The sequence below is a fragment of the Heptranchias perlo genome, chromosome 7, assembly GCF_035084215.1.
Source record: "Heptranchias perlo isolate sHepPer1 chromosome 7, sHepPer1.hap1, whole genome shotgun sequence".
In the NCBI taxonomy this organism is placed as follows: domain Eukaryota; kingdom Metazoa; phylum Chordata; class Chondrichthyes; order Hexanchiformes; family Hexanchidae; genus Heptranchias; species Heptranchias perlo.
The window spans coordinates 56346796-56371544 of record NC_090331.1 but is presented as its reverse complement, the minus strand read 5'-3'; the positions used below and the strand labels follow the sequence as shown (position 1 = coordinate 56371544).

Genomic DNA, 24749 nt, shown 5'->3' with positions numbered 1-24749 from the left:
ACGATTGGAAAATGATGGTCAGAACCTCTGCTATTTTCACTCCTGCTTCTTTTAACAGCCTGGGATACATTTCATCCAGCCATTTCAAAGATGCTAATCCCCTTAATATTTCCTCTCTTACTAAGTTTATCCCATCCAGTATTTCACACTCCTCCTCCTAACTACAAATCCTGCATCGTCCCTCTCTTTTGTGAAGACAGACACAAAGTATTCATTAAGAACCATACCGACATCTTCCGTCTCCACACATAGGTTACCTTTTTGGTCTCTAATAGGCCTTACTCGTTCCTTAGTTATCCTCTTGCTCTTTCTGTATTTATAAAACATCTTTGGGTTTTCCTTGATTTTACTTGCCAATATTTTTTCATGCCCTCTCTTTGCTTTCCTAATTTCCTTTTTAATTTCACCCCTGCACTTTCTATACTCCTGTAGGCTTTCTGTAGTATTGAGTTCTTGGTGTCTGACATAAACTGTCCTTTTCTGCCTTATCTTACCCTGTATGCTCCTTGACATCAAGGGGCTCTAGATTTGGCAGCCCCACCCTTTTTCTTAGCATGCATTGCCCGTCACAGTTCAAATCACCACTGCCCTCAACTTCTTTGCCTCTGGATCCTTCCAGGGCGCCACCGGTGACATCACCAGGATCTCTCAATCATCTGCTCATAAGTGTATACGACAGGCCACAGTTGGCTCGTTTGCCAGGGCATCCCACTATGTTAACTTCCCCCTCGGCGACATCAGCCAGACAGAGGGCAGTGGATTTCCAGTCTCTGGCTGGCTTCCCACGGGTACAGGGCGCAATTGATTGCAGACACGTAGCAATCAGAGGACCTGCACATGAGCCAGGACAGTTCATCAACCGAAAGGGATATCACTCCATCAATGCGCAGCTGGTTTACGACCACCGGAAGAGGTTTCTGCTGGTGAGTGCCAAATTTCCGGGCAGCTGCCATAATTCCTTCATTCTGCGCAAATCCAACATCCCGGCCCTCTTCCACGCACAGACTTAAGGGCTGGCTCCTGGGAGACAAGGGATACCCCCTGCAGACATGGCTCACGACACCCGTGAAGAACCCCCACCAGCAAGGCACAGAAGAGGTATAATGACAGTCACAGCACCACAAGGTCTGTCATAGAGCAAGCCATAGGACTGCTGAAGATGCACGTCCGGTGCCTGGATCGACCTGGGGGAGCCCTTCAGTACTCACCGGCGAGGGTGTGTAGAATAATACTCGTGTGTTGTGTCCTGCACAACATTGCTCAACAGAGAGGGTTACCGGTGGATGAGTTACCATGCACTCCACAAGCAGCTTCACTTGCCATCAACACTGAAGACGACGAGGAGGAGGAGGATGACGACGATGTGCGAACCATCGGCAGAGCACCGTCTCACCTGGCTGCTCATCATGCCAGGGAGTCACTCATATTTGATAGATTCTCATAGGGAGATCTGCAAAGTGACTACAGCCAATTACTCAGACCACCTGTAAGGACCACAACCACAACCCCACCACCACTCCCCCAACCAGGTTGCAAGAAACAGTCATACAATGACACATACACCCATTGCAAATGCACCCAATGGGTGGCATCCATGTCCCCTTTCACCATCATCCCTCTCCTGGGCCAGGGCCACATTGCTCCTACTACTCTGCTGGACAACAGTTTGGAGGATATGTGTGATGCCTTGTAAGGCCAGTGCTAATGTATCTGTCTGCCTGACTAAGACAGCAGAATGTAGTTTGCCCTGAGTCCGCACGGCCGTTGCCAGGGCCTGAACGGATTCATTCCGTGCTTGAAGCTCAATGGAGACTGCCATTCTCTCTGTCACAGACATTGCTGCACTTACCTGCACCACCAATCCACAAGCGATGGAGCTGAACTCCTCCATCCTCTCCGCTATTGTGGTGAGTGTGCATGGCACGTTTTCCACTCCCTTGCAAAGTTGCTCCAGTACCTCAGTCATCCTCCTTCTCAAGGATGGCCCCCAGTTCAGCACCTGTGCCAAACTGAGCAGAGCTTGGAGAGGAGTGCACCCACCGACATGGACTCTCCACCGCTGCCCCTGCCACCAGTATCTGCTCATGCTCACTTATATGTGGTGATTCACCAGGTGACAACCCAACTACCTCTCTGATAGGACCCACTGAGTAGTGAGTATCTGCACTGATGGATAAGCTCGCTAAGATGTGACGGTGCACCCTCAGAGGCAGGGAGCTCCTCTGAGGAGTCGCCCTCGACCACGTCTTCGGTCCGTGATGCCCCTGGAAGATAACATACAGCAATATTAATAATCATTGCAGCAGTAATAGTGTGCAACAAATCAATCATTGATAACATCAATCCATGTTGGGTGTGAGGGATGGTAAAGTTCTGTCACCAGACATTTGCGGAGTGCCAGTCTCGGCATCCTCTATGGCCAGGCACTCCACCATCTGGCTTATATCCAAGGCCTCCTCCTCTGCCTCCGTGAGGGCCACGATTTGTGGATGCCCGGCTCCAGTCCTTGCCCTCCCCCTTGCATTTTGCGCTTTCTTCTGCTACAAGGGGAGAAAGTGTGAGTGAGTGAGGGTGAAGTGGTCACCCGATGGATGCATTGCTTTGGGTCAGGATGTCAGTGAAGCAGATGCATCAGGGGGTGACTATCAGACAGACGGATCACATTGCATCAGGATTGGGGTGAGTGGGCGAGGAGGGTGGGGAGGGGGTGAAGAAGTGCACAGAAAATGAAGGTGAGTCGATATTGAGCCTTAAGTGGGTGTGAGGCATGATGTGATGGAGTAAGGTTCACAGGACAGTGTTGGGGAGGTGGGGGGCGGGTAATGTTCACCACAGAATGCAGGTGAATCAGTAACTGTACTCACTTTTCATGGCCTGGTTAAGTCATTAAATCTCTTTCTGCATTGAAGCCACGACTGGGGCACCGTGCTTCTGCTGCTGGCCTGGTCTGCCACCTCCAGCCACGCCATCTTCATGACAGACACAGGCTTCTTCCTCCTGACTGCTGGGTAAAGCACCTCCCTCCTGCTTCTCACTGTGCCTAGCATTGTCTCCAGGGCGGCAACGGAGAATCTAGGTGCTGGCTTGGCTCTGGAACGTTGCATAGTGATTGTAGCCTCCTTTCTCCTTCAAAGTGCATTGTTGGAGTGACCCTTTAAATAGTGGGCTTTAAACGCGTCATGCGGGTGCGCAGTCCACCCGCTACGCAGTTTGAGGACGCAAAACCCCAGAAGTTGAGTTAAGTGGCTTCAATTTAGTCGCGATCGTTCCAGAAACCGCACAATTTTTTCTCCAAGTTTCCCACCCGATTATTGACCTCCCTACCCCCCCACACTAGGATCCCGCCGCCATGTTAAAATTATGTCCCTGGACTCAGACGCCAACACTGCCAGAGGTTCCACTCTCCATTGGAAGCATACAGAATTTACAGCACTACATGCTAATTTACATCTTATCACTAGTACAGGTAGCATTTTATCTACTCTTACACCCACCCAAAAGTTCCACTTGAATACCTGACTGACAAACTGTTGTGTCCAGGCTCATTCTATCTTTCACTTGGTTAAGCATTTGCCAAGTAATTTTTCGTAACTATCTCGCTTTGAATGCGTTAAAACTTTTTTTTGAGCTTTCTCTGCATTCAAACAATAGCAAACTCCCATGAAAAGGCACACCGAACTCCAGTTCCCCATTTGGAATGAGTACAGTTTCAAGGAATGCAAGAATGCTTAAATAGAATTTTCACTATGCAATAGGGAAAATATGGATTAAAAAACATACATTATTTGTCTATCAATGAGTTGATATGCTTGCTGGATCATGTGGGATATCTGTAGAAGTAATTCTGACATAGGACATCCAGTGATGCCTCAGCATAATTCTTCCAAATGTACGGCATTTCAAATTCCAAAATATTATGATCGTGGAATCGATTTTGAATGCTTTTTTGATTGACATTGAAAGGCCAGAGCAAATTAGTTCAGTGTTCCGAGCACACATTACTAGTGAAAGAAATAGGTTACATGAACTTCAACTATCAAAGGGATCATTTTCAAGGGTGAAGAATTAACCACTATGCACAAAATCACCTCCCGAGAGCAGCTTTTAAAAAGTAAGTTTTTTGAGAACAATGACGTTAAAATGCAATCAGTATAAACTCAAATACAAGCTTGGACTTAAAGGCATGCTCAAGAAAGAGACAAAAATGTGCGTAACAAACCACTGATACTCAGGGAAAAATGGCACCATATAATCTAATATATATAACTGATATGAGAAATTTAGCGAGCAAAAATTAGGGGTGGGGAGGGGGGTGGAGAAGAGGAGCATGGGAAGAAAGAGAAGTATAAACCTCTGTACAGTTCTCGTGGAGAGATTCAGAAATCCTTCACGACATAGTTCTGAACTCTGCATCTTAAAATATCTCCAGAAGACACAAACCAGACCAGAGCTTTAGAGACCAATCGAGAATGTTCATAATGCATCATTACCATCCTATTTGAAAGTGACGAAGAACAATCACAATAGGACTGAAATCAAACTCATACTACACACTTAACTCCATCTCTTTCTCTATTGTACATTGCAGATTTGTGTACTTCATCCACATAGAATCATAGAAGTTACAACATGGAAACAGGCCCTTCGGCCCAACATGTCCATGTCGCCCAGTTTATACCACTAAGCTAGTCCCAATTGCCTGCACTTGGCCCATATCCCTCGATACCCATGTTAATAATCCAAACACAATTCAACAATTTGTGTATATGGACTTTCAAATGGTGTTTGATAAAGTACTACATAATAGATTTGTTAGCAAAATTGAAGCCCGTGCGATTAAAGGGGCAGTGCCAGCGTGGATATGAAATTGGCTAAGGGACAGAAAGTAGTGAGCAGTAGTGAATGGTTGTTTTTCAGACCAGAGGGATGTATACAACGGTTTTACCTGGTGGACGATATTAGGTCCACTGCTCTTTTTGAGATATATTAATGACCTGGACTTGGATATAGAGGACATCATTTCAAAGTTTGCAGATGACATAAAACTTGGAAATGTAGTAAACAATGAGGAGGATAGTAATAGACTTCAGGAGGACATAGACAGATTGGTGAAATGGGCAGACACATGGCAGATGAAATTTAACACAGAGAAGTGTGAAGTGATACATTTTGGTAGGAAGTATGAGGAGAGGCAATATAAGCTAAATGATACAATTTTAAAGGGGGTGTAGGAACAGAGAGACCTGGGGGCGTATGTACACAAATCTTTGAAGGTGGCAGGACAAATTGAGAAGGCTGGTAAAAAAAACATTTAGGATCATAGAATCATAGAAAATTTACAGCAGAGAAGGAGGCCATTCAGCCCATTGTGTCCACGCTGGTCGAAAATGAGCCATCCAGCCTAATCCCACTTTCCAGCACTTGGTCCGTAGCCTTGTAGGTCACAGCACTTCAGGTGCACATCCAGGTACTTTTTAAATGAGTTGAAGGTTTCTGTTTCTACCACCCTTTCAGGCAGTGAGTTCCAGACCCTCAACACCCTCTAGGTGAAAAAGAATTTCCTCAGCTCCCCTCTAATCCTTCTACCAATCACTTTAAATCTATGCCCCCTGGTTATTGACCTCTCTGCCAAGGGAAATAGGTCCTTCCTATCCACTCTATCTAGGCCCCTCAGAATTTTGCACACCTCAACTGAATCACCCCTCGGCCTCCTCTGTTCCAAAGAGAACAACCCCAGCCTATCCAATCTCTCCTCATAACTAAAATTCTCCAGACCTGGCAACATCCTCGTAAATCTCCTCTGTACTCTCTCTAGTGCAATTACAGCCTTCCTGTAATATGGTGACCAGAACTGTACGCGGTACTCAAGCTGTGGCCTAACCAGTGTTTTATACAGTTCCAGCATAACCTCCCTACTCTTATACTCTATGCCTCGGCTAATAAAGGAAAGTATTCCATATGCCTTCGTAACCAACTTATCTACCTGTCCTGCTACCCTCAGGGATCTGTGGGCATGCACTCCAAGGTCCCTCACTTCCTCGACACCTCTCAGTATCCTCCCATTTATTGTGTACTCCCTTGCTTTGTTTGCCTTCCACAAATGCATTACCTCACACTTCTCCGGATTGAATTCCATTTGCCGCTTTTCTGCCCACCTGACCAGTCCATTGATATCTTCCTGCAGTCCACAGCTTTCCTCCTCACTATCAACCTCACAGCCAATTGTTGAATCACCTGCAAACTTCTTAATCATGCCCCGTACATTTTAAGTCCAAATCATTAATATATATCACAAAAAGCAAGGGACCTAGTACTGAGCCCTGCGGAACCCCTCTGGAAACAGTCTTCCAGCAACGTGGTTGATTCTTAATCGCCCTCTGAAATGGCCTAGGAAGCCACTCAGTTGTACAATCTCGCTACGAAAAGTCATAAGAAGAATAAAACCTGACGGACTACCTGGCATCTGGTCACTAGGCACCGGACACAACAAAGGCAAACCAAGCCCAGTCGACCCTGCAAAGTCCTCCTCACTAACACGTGGGAACTTGTGCCAAAATTGGGAGAGCTGTCCCACAGACTAGTCAAGCAACAGCCTGACACAGACATACTCACAGAATCATCGGCACTTACTCACCAATAACCTGCTCACCGATGCTCAGTTTGGGTTCCACCAGGACCACTCAACTCCAGACCTCATTACAGCCTTGATCCAAACACGGGCAAAAGAGCTGAATTCCAGAGGTGAGGTGAGACTGACTGACCCTTGACATCAAGGTAGCATTTGACCGAGTACGACACCAAGGAGCCCTAGTAAAATTGAAGTCAATGGGAATCGGGGAAAACTCTCCAGTGGCTGGAGTCATACCTAGCACAAAGGAAGATGGCAGTGGTTGTTGGAGACCAATCAGCTCAGCCCCAGGGCATTGCTGCAGGAGTTCCTCAGGGTAGTGTCCTAGGCCCAACCATCTTCAGCTGCTTCATCAATGACCTTCCCTCCATCATAAGGTCAGAAATGGGGATGTTCGCTGATGATTGCACAGTGTTCAGTTCCATTCGCAACCCCTCACATAATGAAGCAGTCCGTGCCCGCATGCAGCAAGACCTGGACAACATCCAGGCTTGGGCTCATAAGTGGCAAGTAACATTCGCGCCAGACAAGTGCAGGCAATGACCATCTCCAACAACAGAGAGTCTAACCACCTCCCCATGACATTCAACGGCATTACCATCGCCGAATTCCCCACCATCAACATCCTGCGGGTCACCATTGACCAGAAACTTAACTGGACCAGCCATATAAATACTGCGGTTACAAGAGCAGGTCAGAGGTTGGGTATTCTGCGGCGAGTGACTCACCTCCCGACTCCCCAAAGCCTTTCCACCATCTACAAGGCACAAGTCAGGAGTGTGATGGAATACTCTCCACTTGCCTGGATGAATGCAGCTCCAACAACAACACTCAAGAAGCTCAACACTATCCAGGACAAAGCAGCCCGCTTGATTGGCACCCCATCCACCATCCTAAATATTCACTCCCTTCACCATCGGCGCACCGTGGCTGCAGTGAATACCATCCACAGGATGCACTGCAGCAACTCGCCAAGGCTTCTTCGACAGCACCTCCTAAACCCGTGACCTCTACCACCTAGAAGGTGAAGAACAGCAGGCACATGAGAACACCACCACCTACACGTTCCCCTCCAAGTCACACACCATCCCGACTTGGAAATATATCGCCGTCCCTTCATTATCGTTGGGTCAGAAGTCTGGAACTACCTACCTAACAGCACTGAGAGAGAACCTTCACCACACAGACTGCGGTGATTCAAGAAGGCGGCTCACCACCACCTTCTCAAGGGCAATTAGGGATGGGCAATAAATGCTGGCCTTGCCAGCGACATCCATATCCCATGAACGAATAAAAAAATGTCACAAAAACACCCGTTGACCATTACCCTTTGCTTCCTGCCACTGAGAAAATTTTGGATCCAACTTGCCACTCTTCCTTGGATCCCATGGGCTTGTACTTTTTTGACCAGTCTGCCATGTGGGACCTTGTCGAAAGCCTTGCTAAAATCCACGTAGACCACATCAAATGCATTACCCTCATCGATCCTCCTCGTTACTTCCTCAAAAAATTCAATCACGTTAGTCAGACACGACCTTCCCTTAACAAATCCATGCTGACTGTCCTTGATTACTCCGTGCTTTTCTAAGTGACGGTTTATCCTGTCCCTCCGAATTGATTCCAATAATCTGCCCACCACCAATGTCAGACTGACTGGCCTGTAATTACTCAGTCTATCCCTCGCTCCCTTTTTAAACAATGGTACAATGTTAGCAGTCCTGCAATCCCCCAGTGCCATGCCTGTATCCAGTGAGGATTGGAAAATGATGGTCAGAGCCTCCACTATTTCCTCCCTTGCTTCTTTTAATAGCCTGGGATACATTTCACCTCGCCCTGGTGATTTATCTACTTTCAAAGATGCTAATCCCCTTAATACTTCCTCTCGCACTAAGTTTATCCCATCCAATATTTCACACTCCTCAAGTACTCGGCTCTATAAAGTCTCCTTGGCTTTATAAATAGCGGCAGAGGGCAAAAGCAAGGAAGTTATGCTAAAACAGCTGGAGTATTGTGTCCAATTTTGGGCACCACACTTTAGGAAGGATGTAAAGGCCTTAGAGAGGGTACAGAAGAGATTTACTGGAATGGTACCAGGGATGAGGGACTTCAGTTATGTGGAGAAACTGGGGTTGTTCTCCTTAGAACAGAGAAGGTTAAGAGGAGATTTGATAGAGGTGTTCAAAATCATGAAGGGTTTTGATGGAGTAAATAAGGAGAAACTGTTTCCAGTGGCAGAAGGGTTGGTAATCAGAGGACACAGATTTAAGGTAATTGGCAAAAGAACCAGAGGTGACATGAAGGGAAAAAAAATTACGCAACGAGTTGTTATGATCAGGAATGCACTGCCTGAAAGGGTGGTGGAAGCAGATTCAATAGCAACTTTCAAAGGGGAATTGGACATATACTTGAAGATGAAAAATTTGCAGGGCTATGTGGAAAGTGCAGGGGAGTGGGACTAATTGGATAGCTCTTCCAAAGAGCCGGCACAGACGCGATGGGCTGAATGGCCTCCTTCTCTGCTGTGTCATTTCATCATATGATTCTATGAATTAATGGAAGTCCACTTTAAACATTCTACATTTGACATACAGTTTCTCAATAATGTTCTGACAAACAAAGCTAAGTAGTAACTCTTATTGCACATTGTTGCAATGATTGATAACAATTGTAGCAATTAACAAGTTATTTTCTCATTCCCTTAATTAAAGGCATTTCAATCTCTACCTTTTCTGACCCTCCAATCAAACATAGATATACAAGATACATCAAGGAAATAGCTGTGCAAGAGAAAGAAAGAAAAAGAAGTGAGAAAAAGATAGAGATATGTGTGTGTGTGGGGCGTGCGGGGCCCACACAAAGAGGGAGCGGACCCGGGCGTGCGGGGCCCACACAAAGAGGGAGCGGACCCGGGCGTGCGGGGCGAGCGGGGGCCCACAAAACGAGGGGGCGGGGAGCGGACCCGGGCGTGCGGGGCCCACACAACGAGGGGGCGGGGAGCGGACCCGGGCGTGCGGGGCCCACACAACGAGGGGGCGGGGAGCGGACCCGGGCGTGCGGGGCCCACAAAACGAGGGGGCGGGGAGCGGACCCGGGCGTGCGGGGCCCACACAAAGTGGGAGCGGACCCGGGCGTGCGGGGCCCACACAACGAGGGAGCGGGGAGCGGACCCGGGCGTGCGGGGCCCACACAACGAGGGAGCGGGGAGCGGACCCGGGCGTGCGGGGCCCACACAACGAGGGAGCGGGGAGCGGACCCGGGCGTGCGGGGCCCACACAACGAGGGAGCGGGGAGGGGACCCGGGCGTGCGGGGCCCACACAAAGCGGGAGCGGGGAGGGGACCCGGGCGTGCGGGGCCCACACAAAGCGGGGGCGGAGAGGGGACCCGGGCGTGCGGGGCCCACACAAAGCGGGAGCGGGGAGGGGACCCGGGCGTGCGGGGCCCACACAAAGCGGGAGCGGGGAGGGGACCCGGGCGTGCGGGGCCCACACAAAGCGGGGGCGGAGAGCGGACCCGGGGCCCACAAAAAGCGGGAGCGGAGAGCGGACCCGGGCGTGCGGGGGCCACACAAAGCGGGGGCGGAGAGCGGACCCGGGCGTGCGGGGGCCCACACAAAGCGGGGGCGGAGAGCGGACCCGGGCGTGTGGGGCGAGCGGGGGCCCACACAAAGCGGGGGCGGAGAGGGGACCCGGGCGTGCGGGGCCCACACAAAGCGGGGGCGGAGAGCGGACCCGGGGCCCACAAAAAGCGGGGGCGGAGAGCGGACCCGGGCGTGCGGGGCCCACACAAAGCGGGGGCGGAGAGCGGACCCGGGCGTGCGGGGGCCCACACAAAGCGGGGGCGGAGAGCGGACCCGGGCGTGCGGGGGCCCACACAAAGCGGGGGCGGAGAGCGGACCCGGGCGTGCGGGGGCCCACACAAAGCGGGGGCGGAGAGCGGACCCGGGCGTGCGGGGCCCACACAAAGCGGGGGCGCAGAGCCCACCTGGGCGTGCGGGGGCCCACACAAAGCGGGGGCGGAGAGCGGACCTGGGCGTGCGGGGGCCCACACAAAGCGGGGGCGGAGAGTGGACCCGGGCGTGCGGGGCGAGCGGGGGCCCACACAAAGCGGGGGCGGAGAGCCCACCTGGGCGTGCGGGGCCCACACAAAGCGGGGGCGCAGAGCCCACCTGGGCGTGCGGGGCCCACACAACGAGGGAGCGGGGAGCGGACCCGGGCGTGCGGGGCCCACACAAAGCGGGGGCGGAGAGCGGACCCGGGCGTGCGGGGGCCCACACAAAGCGGGGGCGGAGAGCGGACCCGGGCGTGCGGGGGCCCACACAAAGCGGGGGCGGAGAGCGGACCCGGGCGTGCGGGGGCCCACACAAAGCGGGGGCGGAGAGCGGACCCGGGCGTGCGGGGGCCCACACAAAGCGGGGGCGGAGAGCGGACCCGGGCGTGCGGGGCCCACACAAAGCGGGGGCGCAGAGCCCACCTGGGCGTGCGGGGGCCCACACAAAGCGGGGGCGGAGAGCGGACCTGGGCGTGCGGGGGCCCACACAAAGCGGGGGCGGAGAGTGGACCCGGGCGTGCGGGGCGAGCGGGGGCCCACACAAAGCGGGGGCGGAGAGCCCACCTGGGCGTGCGGGGCCCACACAAAGCGGGGGCGCAGAGCCCACCTGGGCGTGCGGGGCCCACACAACGAGGGAGCGGGGAGCGGACCCGGGCGTGCGGGGCCCACACAACGAGGGAGCGGGGAGCGGACCCGGGCGTGCGGGGCCCACACAAAGCGGGGGCGGAGAGCGGACCCGGGCGTGCGGGGGCCCACACAAAGCGGGGGCGGAGAGGGGACCCGGGCGTGCGGGGCCCACACAAAGCGGGGGCGGAGAGGGGACCCGGGCGTGCGGGGGCCCACACAAAGCGGGGGCGGAGAGGGGACCCGGGCGTGCGGGGCCCACACAAAGCGGGGGCGGAGAGGGGACCCGGGCGTGCGGGGCCCACACAAAGCGGGGGCGGAGAGCGGACCTGGGCGTGCGGGGCCCACACAAAGCGGGGGCGGAGAGGGGACCCGGGCGTGCGGGGCCCACACAAAGCGGGGGCGGAGAGGGGACCCGGGCGTGCGGGGCCCACACAAAGCGGGGGCGGAGAGGGGACCCGGGCGTGCGGGGCCCACACAAAGCGGGGGCGGAGAGGGGACCCGGGAAATCAAAAAGAAGTTAAAAAGTGACATCACAGGACAGGGGGGTCGGTGATTGGTTGGTGAGCAATAGTTTTTTGTTGCTCTCTAAGCTTGGGGAGTGGTTTAAACTAGGAAACTATAACTTGCTAATACTTTATTAAATTAATAATTTAAACTAGATAAATTAATTAGTTTAAAAAAGACTAAAAAGATACCAAGTGAATTAATTTCACAAAAAGACTAATTAATTAAATAAATCAATCAAGGTTAGATAGAGATGGCAGGGCAGGTGGTGTGCCATAACCGAAGCATGTGGGAGTTTGTGGAGGGCAGCGTGATCCCAGGCAACCACATCTGCAGTAAGCGTCTGCAACCCGAGGAACTTCGGCTCAGCGTTGTTGAGCTGGAGCCCGAGCTGCAGACATTACGACGCATTAGAAAGGGGGAAGAGTTATCTGGACACTTTGACCCAGGAGGCAATCAAACACCTTAGGTTAGGTAGTAGTTTAGATTTGGTTAGTGGTTAGGGACAGGAGGATGTGACTGTGAGACAGGCAGGTATGGGGACCCCAGATGCAGTGATGGAGGAGTCTCAGCCTTTGCCCTTGTCCAAGAGGTACGAGATACTTGCTGTGGATGAGAACAAAGGCTGCAGTGACGATAGGCAAATTGACCACAGCACTGTGGTACAGGAGGCTATTCAAGTGGGGGGAGCGAAAAGGAAAGTGGTAGTGTTAGGCGATAGTATAGTCAGGGGGATGGACACTGTTCTCTAGCCACGACTGGGAGCCCCGAAGGCCAGGGTTAAAGACATCGCCTCGTGGCTGGAGAAGAACTTGTGGTGGGAGGGGGAGGATCCAGTTGTCGTGGTCCACATAGGAACCAACGACATAGGTAGAACTAGGAATGAGGTTCTGCTGAGGGGGTTTGAGGAGAGAGGGTTCAAATTAAAAAGCAGAACCTCAAAAGGTAATAATCTCTGGATTATTAAGTGAGCCACACGCAAATTGGCATAGGGACAAACAGATTTGGATGGTTAAATGTGTGGCTGAAAGAGTGTTGCGGGAAGCAGGGGTTTCAATTCATGGGGCATTGGCACCAGTACTGGCGAAGGAACAAGCTATTCCGTTAGGACGGGCTCCACTTAAACCGGGCTGGGACCAGTGTCCTGGTGAATCGAATAACTAGGGCTGTTGATAGGATTTTAAACTAATGGGCGGGCAGGGGAGGGGAACGGTACAAGTAAGGGTAAAATTATAAGTCTAAAGAGAAAAGTCAAGGCTAAAGAGCAGAGTAGCAATTTGGGTAAAAATACACAGATTGTGTCAGGAAGAGACAGCGAGTTCAACAAAGGTAATAGGGCATTAGTGACTAAGATCACATCAGGGAAAAATACTAAGAAGTTAAAATTAAAGGCGCTGTATCTGAATGCACGAAGAATTCGTAACAAGATAGATGAACTAATGGCACAAATAGAAATAAATGGGTTCGATCCAGTAGCCATTACTGAGACTGGTTGCAGGGTGACCAAAGGTTGGGAACTAAATATTCGAGGGTATTTGATTTTTAGAAAAGATAGGCAAAATGGAAAAGGAGGGGGCGCGGGGAGCCCTGATAATAAAGGATGAGATAAAGGCAGTAGTGAGAAAGGATCTTAGCTCAGAAAATCAGGATGTGGAATCAGTATGGGTGGAGCTAAGAAATAACAAGGGACAGAAAACACTGGTGGGAGTAGTTTACAGGCTCCCCAACAGTATTTATAGTGCGGGACAGAGTATAAATCAGGTAATTAGAGGAGCTTGTAACAAGGGTAATACAATAATCATGGGGGACTTTAATCTTCATATAGACTGGACAAACCAAATTGGCAAAAGTAGTTTGGAGGACAAGTTCATGGAATACATTCGAGACAGTTTTCTAGAACAATATGTTGAGGAACCAACTTGGGAACAGGGGCTATTTTAGATCTAGTATTGTATAATGAGACAGGGTTAATTAGTAATCTTAAAGTTAAGGATCCTTTGGGGATGAGTGATCATAATATGTTAGAATTTCTTATTGAGTTTGAGAGTGATGTAGTTAAGACCAAAACCAGGGTCTTAAATTTAAACAAAGCCAATTACGGAGGTGTAAGGGGCAAGTTGGCTAAGGTAGATTGGGAAATTAGATTAAAAGATATTACGGTAGATAAGCAATGGCAAACAATTTTTTAAAAAAATCAATGAATGCACATTCCCTTGAGGAATAAAAATTCCACGGGAAAAGTGATCCAACCATGGCTAACTGGAGAAGTTAAGGATAGTATTAGATTTTTAAAAAAGAGGCTTACAATGTTGCCAAAAAGAGTAGTAAACCTGAAGATTGGGAGGGTTTTAGAACTCAGCAAAGGATGGCCAAGAAATTGATAAAGAGGGAGAAAATTTAATATGAGAGTACATAGGAACATGAGTAGGCCATTCAGCCCCTCGTGCCTGCTCCGCCATTTGATAAGATCATGGCTGATCTGTGATCTAACTCCATATACCTGCCTTTGGCCCATATCCCTTATTACCTTTGGTTGCCAAAAAGCTATCTATCTCAGATTTAAATTTAGCAATTGAGCTAGTATCAATTGCCGTTTGCGGAAGAGAGTTCCAAACTTCTACAACCCTTTGTGTGTAGAAATGTTTTCTAATCACACTCCTGAAAGGTCTGGCTCTAATTTTTAGACTGTGCCCCCTACTCCTAAAATCCCCAACCAGCGGAAATAGTTTCTCTCTATCCACCCTATCCGTTCCCCTTAATATCTTATAAACTTCGATCAGATCACCCCTTAACCTTCGAAACTCCAGAGAATACAACCCCAATTTGTGTAATCTCTCCTCATAACTTAACCCTTGAAGTCCGGGTATCATCCTAGTAAACCTACTCTGCAATCCCTCCAAGGCCAATATGTCCTTCCGAAGGTGCGGTGCCCAGAACTGCTCACAGTACTCCAGGTGCGGACTAACCAGGGTTTTGTACAGCTGCAGCATAACTTCTGCCCCCTTGTACTCTAGTCCTCTAGATATAAAGGCCAACATTCCATTTGCCTTCTTGATTATTTTCTGCACCTGTTCATGACACTTCAATGATCTATGTACCTGAACCCCTAAGTCCCTTTGGACATCCACTGTTTTTAACTTTTTACCATTTAGAAAGTACCCTGTTCTTTCCTTTTTTGATCCAAAGCGGATGACCTCACATTTGTCTACATTGAATTCCATTTGCCACAATTTTTCCCATTCACCTAATCTATCAATATCGCTTTGTAATGTTATGTTTTCATCCACACTGCTTACAATGCCACCAATCTTTGTGTCATCGGCAAACTTAGATATGAGACTTTCTATGCCTTCATCTAAGTCGTTAATAAATATTGTGAATAATTGAGGCCCCAAGACAGATCCCTGCGGGACTCCACTAGTCACATCCTGCCAATGTGAGTACCTTCCCATTACCCCTACTCTCTGTCGCCTTTCGCTCAGCCAACTTCCTAACCAAGTCCGTACTTTTCCCTCGATTCCATGGGCTTCTATCTTAGCTAACAGTTTCTTATGTGGGGCCTTATCAAATGCCTTCTGGAAGTCCATATAAATAACATCCATTGACATTCCCCTGTCCACTACTCTAGTCACCTCTTCAAAAAATTCAATCAGGTTTGTCAGGCACGACCTACCTTTCACAAATCCATGCTGGCTCTCTCTGATTAACTGAAAATTCTCGAGGTGTTCAGTCACCCCATCCTTAATTATAGACTCCAGCATTTTCCCCACAACAGATGTTAGGCTAACTGGTCTATAATTCTAGCAAGAAATATAAAAACAGATTGTAAGAGCTTCTACAAGTATGTAAAAAGGAAGAGATTAACAAAAGTAAACATGGGTCCCTTAGAGGCAGGGACAGGCAAAATTAAAATGGAGAATAAGGAAAAGGCAGAGACGGGAAACAAATATTTTGTATCCTTCTTCACAGTAGAAGACACAAAACATACCAGAAGTAGTGGGGAACCGATGGTCTAATGAGAGTGAGGAACTTAAAGTAATTAATATTCGTAAAGAAAACGTACTGGAGAAATGAATGGGACTAAAAGCCAACAAATCCCCTGGACCTACATCCTAGGGTTTTAAAAGAAGTGGCTGCAAAGATAGTGGATGTATTGGTTGTGATCTTCCACAATTCCCTAGATTCAAAAAAGGTCCCCGTGGATTGGAAGGTAGCAAATGTCACCCCGCTATTCAAGAAAGGAGGGAGTGGGAAAACAGGGAACTATAGGCCAGTTGGTCTGACATCATTAGTAGGGAAAATTCTAGAATCTATTATTAAGGATGTAGTAACAGGGCACTTAGAAAATGATAATATGATTAGGCAGAGTCAACACGTTTTTTCGAAAGGGAAATAGTCTTTGACGAATCTATTAGAGTTTTTTTGAGGGTGTAGCTAGCAGGGTAGATAAGGGGGAACCAGTGGATGTTATATAGAAACATAGAAATATAGAAAATAGGAGCAGGAGTAGGCCATTCGGCCCTTCGAGCCTGCTCCGCCATTCAATATGATCATGGCTGATCCTTTATCTCAATACCATATTCTCGCTCTCTCCCCATACCCTTTGATGCCTTTTGGGTCTAGAAATCTATCTAGCTCCTTCTTAAATATATTAAGTGACTTGGCCTCCAAGGCCTTCTGTGGTAGAGAATTCTACAGGTTCACCACCCTCAGTGAAGATATTTCTCCTCATCTCAGTCCTAAATGTCCTACCCTGTATTCTGACACTGTGACCCCTCGTTCTGGACCCCCCAGCCAGGGGAAACATACTCCCTGCATCCAGTCTGTCTAGCCCTGTCAGAATTTTATATGTTTCAATGAGATCCCCTCTCATTCTTCTTAACTTGAATACAGGCCGAGTCGACACAATCTCTCCTCATAAGACAGTCCTCCCATCCCAGGAATCAGTCTGGTGAACCTTCGCTGCACTCCCTCTATGGCAAGTATATCCTTTCTTAGGTAAGGAGACCAAAACTGCACACAATGCTCCAGGTGTGGTCTCATCAAGGCCCTGTATAACTGCAGTAAGGCATCCTTGCTCCTGTACTCAAATACTTTTGCAATGAAGGCCAACATACCATATGCCTTCCTAACTGCTTGCTGCACCTGCATGTTTGCTTTCAGTGACTGGTGTACAAGGACACCCAGGTCCCTTTGTACATCAACATTTCCCAATCTATCTCCATTTAAATGATACTCTGCCTTTCTGTTTTTCCTTCCGAAGTGGATAACTTCACATTTATCCACATATTACTGCATTTGCCATGTATTTGCCCTCTCACTCAACTTGTCTAAATAGCCCTGAAGCCTCTTTGCATCCTCCTCTCAACTCACGATCCCACCTAGTTTTGTGTCGTTAGCAAACTTGGAAATATTACATTTGGTTCCCTCATCCAAATCATTGATATATATTGTGAATAGCTGGGGCCCAAGCACTGATCCCTGCGGAACACCACTAGTCAACTGCCTGCCACCCTGAAAAAGACCCATTTATTCCTACTCTTTGTTTCCTGTCTGTTAACCAATTTTCAATCCATGCCAGTATATTACCCCCAATACCATGTGCTTTAATTTTGCACACCAACCTCTTATGTGGGACTTTATCAAAGGCCTTCTGAAAATCCAAATAAACCACATCCACTGGTTCTCCCTTATTTATTCTACCAGTTACATCCTCAAAAAACTCCAATAGGTTTGTCAAACACTATTTCCCTTTCATAAATCCAAGCTGACTTTGTCTAATCCCGTTGATATTTTCTAAGCGTCCTGTTATTACATCCTTTATAATAGACTCTAGCATTTTCCCTACTACTGATGTTAGGCTAACTGGTCTATACTTCCCTGTTTTCTCTCTCCCTCCTTTTTTAAATAGTGGGGTCACATTTGCCACCCTCCTATCTGCAGGAACTGTTCCATAATCTATAGAATTTTGGAATACTAATACATCCAGTATTTCCATGGCTACTTCTTTGGATTTTCAAAAGGCATTCGATAAGGTGCCACACAAGGGTTATACATAAAATTAGGGCTCATTGGATTGGCGGTAATTTATTAGCATGGATTGGTTAATGGACAGAAAACAGAGAGTAGAAATAAACGGGTCATTTTCGGATTGGCAGGCTGTAACTAGCGGGGTGCCGCAAGGATCAGTGCTTGGGCCTCAGCTGTTTACGATATACATCAATGACTTAGATGAGGGAACTGAGTGTAAAGTATCTAAGTTTGCTGACGATGCAAAGCTAGGTGGGAAAGTAAGCTATGAGAAGGACGCAAAGAGGCTGCAAAGGGATTTAGACAGGTTAAGTGAGTGGACCGGAAGGTGGCAGACAGAGTATAATGTGGGGAAATGTGAAATTTCCACTTTGGTAGGAAGAATAGAAAAGCAGAATATTTTTTAAAAGGTGAGAAACTAAGAAATGTTGGTAGTCATAGGGATTTCGGTGTCCTTGTACATGAATCACAGAAAGTTAACATGCAGGTACAGCAAGCAATTATGAAGGCAAATGGTATGTTAGCCTTTATGGAAGGGGGTTGGAGTATAAGAGTAAGGAGGTCTTGCTGTAATTATACAGGGCTCTGGTGAGATCACACCTGGAGTGCTGTATACAGTTTTGGTCTCCTTACCTAAGAAAGGATATACTTGCTTTAGAGGGGGTGCGATGAAGGTTCACTAGATTGATTCCTGGGATGAGAGGGTTATCCTCTGAGGAGAGAATGAGTAAAACGGGCCTATATTCTCTGGAGTTTAGAAAAATGAGAGGTGATCTCATTGAAACGTATAAAATTCTTAGAGGACTTGACAGGGTAGATGCTGAGAGGCTGTTTCCTCTGCATGGAGAGTCTAGAACTAGGGGGTCATAGTTTCAGGATAAGGTGTCAGCCATTTAGGACAGAGGTGAGGAAAAATTTCTTCACTCAGAGGGTTGAGTGTCTTTGGAATTCTCTACCCTAGAGGGCTGTGTATGCTCAGTCATTGAGTGTATTCAAGACTGAGATCGATAGGTTTTTGGACACTAATGGAATCAAGGGATAGGGGAATAGGGTGGGAAAGTGGAGTTGAGGTAGAAGATCAGTCATGATCTTATTGAATGGTAGAGCTGGCTCGAGGGGCCATATGGCCTATTCCTGCTCCTATTTCTTATGTTCTTTTGAGAGGACAGAGAGAACGAGAGATAGGAGAGAAGAAAAGGAGAAAAATAGAGAAAGAATTAACAAAGAGATAGCGACAGGCACACAGACATTGTCTAAACGAAAGCAGAGATGCAATTCAGCACTGTCTGTGGAACTCTGCAGAGCAGGTACGTCGGCTTACTTTCCATCTAATTTTGATGTCAGCTCATATGAAGAAATCTGTGGAAAGTTTTAGTAGCAATGACACGAATGAATCCATTGGGTTGTATTATGGTAAAGTGGAGCATGTACAACCCACTTGTTCTGACCATTCCACCATGAAGAATGGTATGTACAAGCTCTGAATTCAGTAGAAGGCCTGAGAATGGGGTGATAGAGGTGGAAACGTTATGCTGCTAGGGCAAGTGTGCATGATAAATACTGATACTCTGTTTGGAATATGTTGCTGGGTTTGCTGCCTAATTATACTAGATGAAAGAAAAAAGTGATCCTTGCAGACTGTGGTCTTATCTGATAGATGAAGGACATGTTATAAAAACGTGAAGGTTGTACACCTAAAGATTTTGTAATTCTGCTTTTGTTAATGCCCACACATCTGAATGACCTGTTTAATTGTTCATCTGATCCAAGGTTGAGATGTGGAAAACTAGAGTTCAGTCATTATTGGGCATATCATTTAGTGGACTAGTCACCTCCTGCCTAAAGGGGACAATTATGATTGGAATATTCCTGCATGTGACCTATCAGGCAGCAAAGCTGGAATCTATCTCTCTGTCCGTTCCCAGCCCCCCAAAAAGCTGCTACTAGAATATGCATTCCTATACATCCCACAGTCAGCATGTGGCAGTGGAACAGCTGCACTACCAGCAGTGATTGCTGGCTCAATTAACGCAAATGGCCTTAATAAAAAAAAATTCAAATCTACAACTGTCTGCATTATCAGTGAGATTTACCAACAGATGAATTGTGAATTGTGCTCCCTTTACCAGTCTCTGTTCCCACCTTAGCTTGAAATTTTGTCAGGCCATTGTCCATTAATATGGTGCTCTATACACTCAAGGCCTTGTGCATATTTCCCTTCAAGCAATGAAATTCTGTTTGTCTGGTTGCTGTGTCACTGCTAATGAAATAGAACTACTGAATATTCTCCTATGTAGGCTTTCCCCTCATCAATGGGTGATACAAGACACGCAGTAATCACTGAATTGGTAAGCCCTATAAGTATTCATGTGAACTATTTGCTTTCTTTATGGAAGTATTCATGAAGTTAGTGCTTTTGGCAACCTAATACTTTCCACTAGAGATTCATTTTTAGAAAAAGTCATCAGTCTGTCTGAAAACATATTACGAAAACTTTAGGGATCTGAGTGTACAAAACTTCTGAAAATGTTTGTTCTGATGGAGATTGGTCTGGAAATTTTTTGCAAGTGAGCTGTTTCCAGGACTCCATAGATCTAAATGATACCATCCATGGTTATAATTAATACTAAATAATGCACTTTTTAAATCACTGACACTCTAGATTACAAATATTAAATACAATTACTTCCTGAGGGAGTGTACAATGTTAAATTTCTGGGTCTTTACAGAAATTAGTTTTGCTAATGGACATATCTAAAAATACACAGTCATATTATTTCAAAGGAGATACAGCAACTGCTTAGTGGAAAAGCACTCATGAAAAGTTTCACTTTTTTAAAAACATTAAAATACTTTTGGCAACCAGAGTTCCCTTAAGACATGGCATTTACAATGGAAAAAAATTTAAACAAGATATTGAGTCACTAAAATGCTGTTTAAAATAAATATGAGAGATAATGTGAACAGAAGCCATGTGTTAAGAAATGGCAATAATAGGTTATTCTGTAACTGGTTTCTTACATCAGAGACAATTACTATGATGGATCAAGTAAGGGGGTGTCATAATTGCTACATACAATGGTCTGGCTCAGTGTTTCTTTCTCCGTATTGTGATTGCCTACATAGCAACGATAACTGCATTTTAAAGTAATTCATTATATGTGAAGTACTTTTAGACATTTGCAAGACATAATTAGGAGTTATATAAATGTCAATCTTTCTTTTTGTACTCGGGACATATTTGAGGTAAATACAAGGTTGAGATGCCAGCAATGTTTAGGGCAGTCACATATCAAAATATGCATTTTCCTTCACTTTAGAAAGATACCGATACAAATTCCAAGTTGACCCTTGTCTGATTGCTCAATGAAAACAAGAGCATGATCAAAGAATTAACTAACAAAATTACTTCTCTTTTCAATCACCTCTGCAACCGCACCGTAAGGGACTTCCAGTTGATCTGGAAAGTCTTAACTACTATTGGTGTTAACATGAGAGTGCCTTTGCAGTTCCATTCCTGTATATCCAAAAAGAAACCATTGCGTCTCCAACACTGGCTTCTCTTATCTTTCCCATACTGCCACCTCCGGGGTCCATCAAAGATTGATCCTTAGCCCCCTCCTCTTCCTCATCTACAAGGTGCCCCTCAGTGACATCATCTGCAGTCATCAGCTTTCACATATACACCAATGATAACTAGCTCCACCTCGTCACAACTTTTCTTGATCTTCATTTTAGTACTGAGAGTATTGCATTGTCAGAGGTGCCTTTTGGATGAGACATTAAATGGAGGCCCTGTCTGCCCTCTAAGGTGGATGTAAAAGATCCCATGGCACTGTTTGAAGAGCAGCTGGGGATTTCTCCTGGTGACCTGTCCAACATTTATCCCTCAATCAACACCGACAAAAACAGATTAACTAATCATTCATCTCTTTGTTTGTGGGATCCTGCTGTACACAAATTGGCTGCCACATTTACCTACAAAACAATAGTGACTACACTTCAAAAGTAATTCATTGGTTGTAAAGAGCTTTGGAATGTCCTGAGGTCATGAAAGGTGTTATATAAATGCAAGTTTGTTCTTTCTTTCTCTTGACTGCATCTGTGCTGTCAGTGCATTTATCTGACATCAAGTCCTGGATGAGTCACAACTTTGTACAACTCAACATCAAGATCAAAACTATTGTGTTTGGCCCCAGCCACAAATTCCGCTCACATGCCAATGATTCCATCCCTCTTCCCGCCGACACACAGGCTGAATCAGATCTTTGGCAACCTGCTTGGCCCTGAGCTGAGCTTTAAACCCCATATCCTACCCATCACCAACACTGCTTACTTCTGCCTCCGACCCTATCTCAACCTCTCCCTGTCAATTAAACTATCATACATGCCATTATCACCTCCAGACTCCAACATTCTCCTCTCTTTTCACATCTTCCATAAACTCCAACTTGTCCAAAACTCTGCCATATATATCCTGTCCTGCATTAACTCCCACTCAGCCATTACCCCTGTCCATCTGATCTACATTGGCATTCCGTCCGCCAATACATTAATTTCAAAATCCTTGTGTAAAAGTCCCTCCATGGCTTTGTTAGCTCCTTCAGCCGCTTATCCCTTCCTCAATGCTCCATTCCTCTGATTCCATTTTTGTGTCCCTTCCCCAATTTGCAGCAGAGTCTTCAACTGCCTCAGTTCTATTCTCTGGAAGTCAGTTCCTAAACGCCATCTCTTCACATTAAAAAATGTCCTAAAAACACACCTCTTTGACCAAGCTTTCGGTCACGCTTTCTAATATTTCCCATTCTGGCTTTGCTTCCATTTCAGCCTCCATTTTCCCTACTCCTATTTGTGAAACACCTTGGGATTTTCATTAAGTTAAAGATCCAAATGAGGAAGGAGTGATTGACAGTCCCACCTCAAGTACACTGTCTGAGACTGTACTGAGGGACAAGGAGATAGGTCCAGCAGCCAGAGGCTGGGAGAAATGAACATAAAACTGATGGTGGATTTTGAGAAGTATTTGAAGGAGTCTTAGTGGTTCAGATAAGCTGTTGACCTTGATAATCTGATTTCATGGCATGAGCTTGAAGGATATTCCTCAGTGTCCGAAAAGGACCCTCCAACCAAGTGGCAACAACCCCTTCTCGTAATTCTGCCTTTAAGCAGAATCCAGTGCCTTGAACTTCAGATGATAACACATATCTAAAATAGTCAAGGATTTGCTGTCTGAAACTTTCAAAACTGTAACTTTAAATTGTAATTTTGGCACTTTCTTTGGCATTATGCAAAATCCACTTTAACTTTCTTCATTATTATGGGAATAATCCTGTTGAATTTACAGCAAGTTATAATAGAAATTTTGATTTTATGAATGTTAAATAATTACTGTTTTGAAAACAATGACATGGTTGTTGGTTCAGACTTTCCTGCAACGGCAAGATCGAAACATACACTGTAAATTTCACCGTCTAGTGTGCAGATTTCACCGTTGATAGCTTACTCTATTTTTTCCTGCATTTTAATGAGAATATACCGTAGCGAGCATAGCACCAAATCAGAAGCGGCACAGCTAATAGCCCTTGTACTTTTCGTCACTCCACAGACGATTCCTGCTAAATTACTATGCTGTGAAGTTTAATGGGTTATTCATCGGCAATAGAAAACAACCTTTTGAAAATTCCCCATAGAATATGTTAATACATTAATGGCTTCTTTTGAGTTTAGGCCTGAAAGGGTGTGATACATTTGTGTTCTGCAGGATCAAATTAACCTTCCCGTAGATAACTTGCATCTTTTAACCAATATAACCACTTCTTCATTTTAAACCACAGACACTCAGCTGCATGATTATTAGAACACGCTCTGAGTTCGACAGTTGTCCAGCGAAAGATACATAACTGGACAAAATAGCTAAATATGTGTTTGCGTCACTATCTTAACTCAGTCATGAAAAATTATAGCGACATAGTCTTTATGTAAAATGGAGCTAAAAGTCATTAATAGCAAAACACTTGACGTCAACAATGGGCTGCATTAAAGGTACAAAGAGCTGACCTTGGTAAATAACAAAAAGGACAATATGATCCTTTCATCACAAGGGTTTTTTATTATCCCAAGGTCCTAATTCATCCTACGGTCAGCAGTATCCCTAAAAGATATACTTTTATCGTGTGAAATGTAGATAAATACAGTTACTTGTGTTTACAAATAATCACCTACTTGTACACATAAACCACACCGCTGCCAGGTCACCAGTGCCATTACTTTTAAGTCTAAGTGCCAGTGGCATGAAAACTGGCTTAAATGCAGGAAAATTGCGATCGCCATTAATTTTAATTATCTTCTGTATTCGACAAGGACAACAGAAGAGAGGTGCAAAAGCCCCAGGAAAATATGGAGCAGCATAATTAATGGCATAATTCACTTACTCCATAATTTCCTCTTTCTTTTGGACCATTCAAGGATCCCAAGATGTAGATGCACCATTACAAGTCCCCAGGAAATCTGGGTCTGTTATTTGAGACTCCTATGGATAGATAACAGGATTAAAATATCTCATACCTAGGTGTAAGACTGAGTTGTGGTGCAATGTTTTTAAAATTTTAAGGAGTCCACAAAAGTGCATCAATATTTGTGGAGGGAGCAACCACTGACTATGTGGTATTCAATCAATACCACATTCCCACAACAAATATCAACCATCTATTCTGTGTGCTTTTTAAATTAATTCTCTTATACAAAAACACAGTACCATTTCCAGAACCTCAAAATCCCTATGTCTTCCCCCTTTTCCCTAATCAAATGAATAAAAACACAACCAACCCTGCATTTCAAAGTCAAATTCAATTTTTATACAAATCTTACTCAAATATCCCAATTCATATTTCCCACTGATGGACATCAATATTC

At 46.3% G+C, this 24749-nt stretch overlaps 1 protein-coding gene across 4 annotated transcripts in view; it reads right to left on the bottom strand.

Annotated features, from left to right (window-relative positions):
- osbpl6 (oxysterol binding protein-like 6) overlaps positions 1–24749 on the bottom strand; it is a 169925-nt gene that overhangs the window by 58658 nt on the left and 86518 nt on the right. The window lies entirely within an intron of this gene.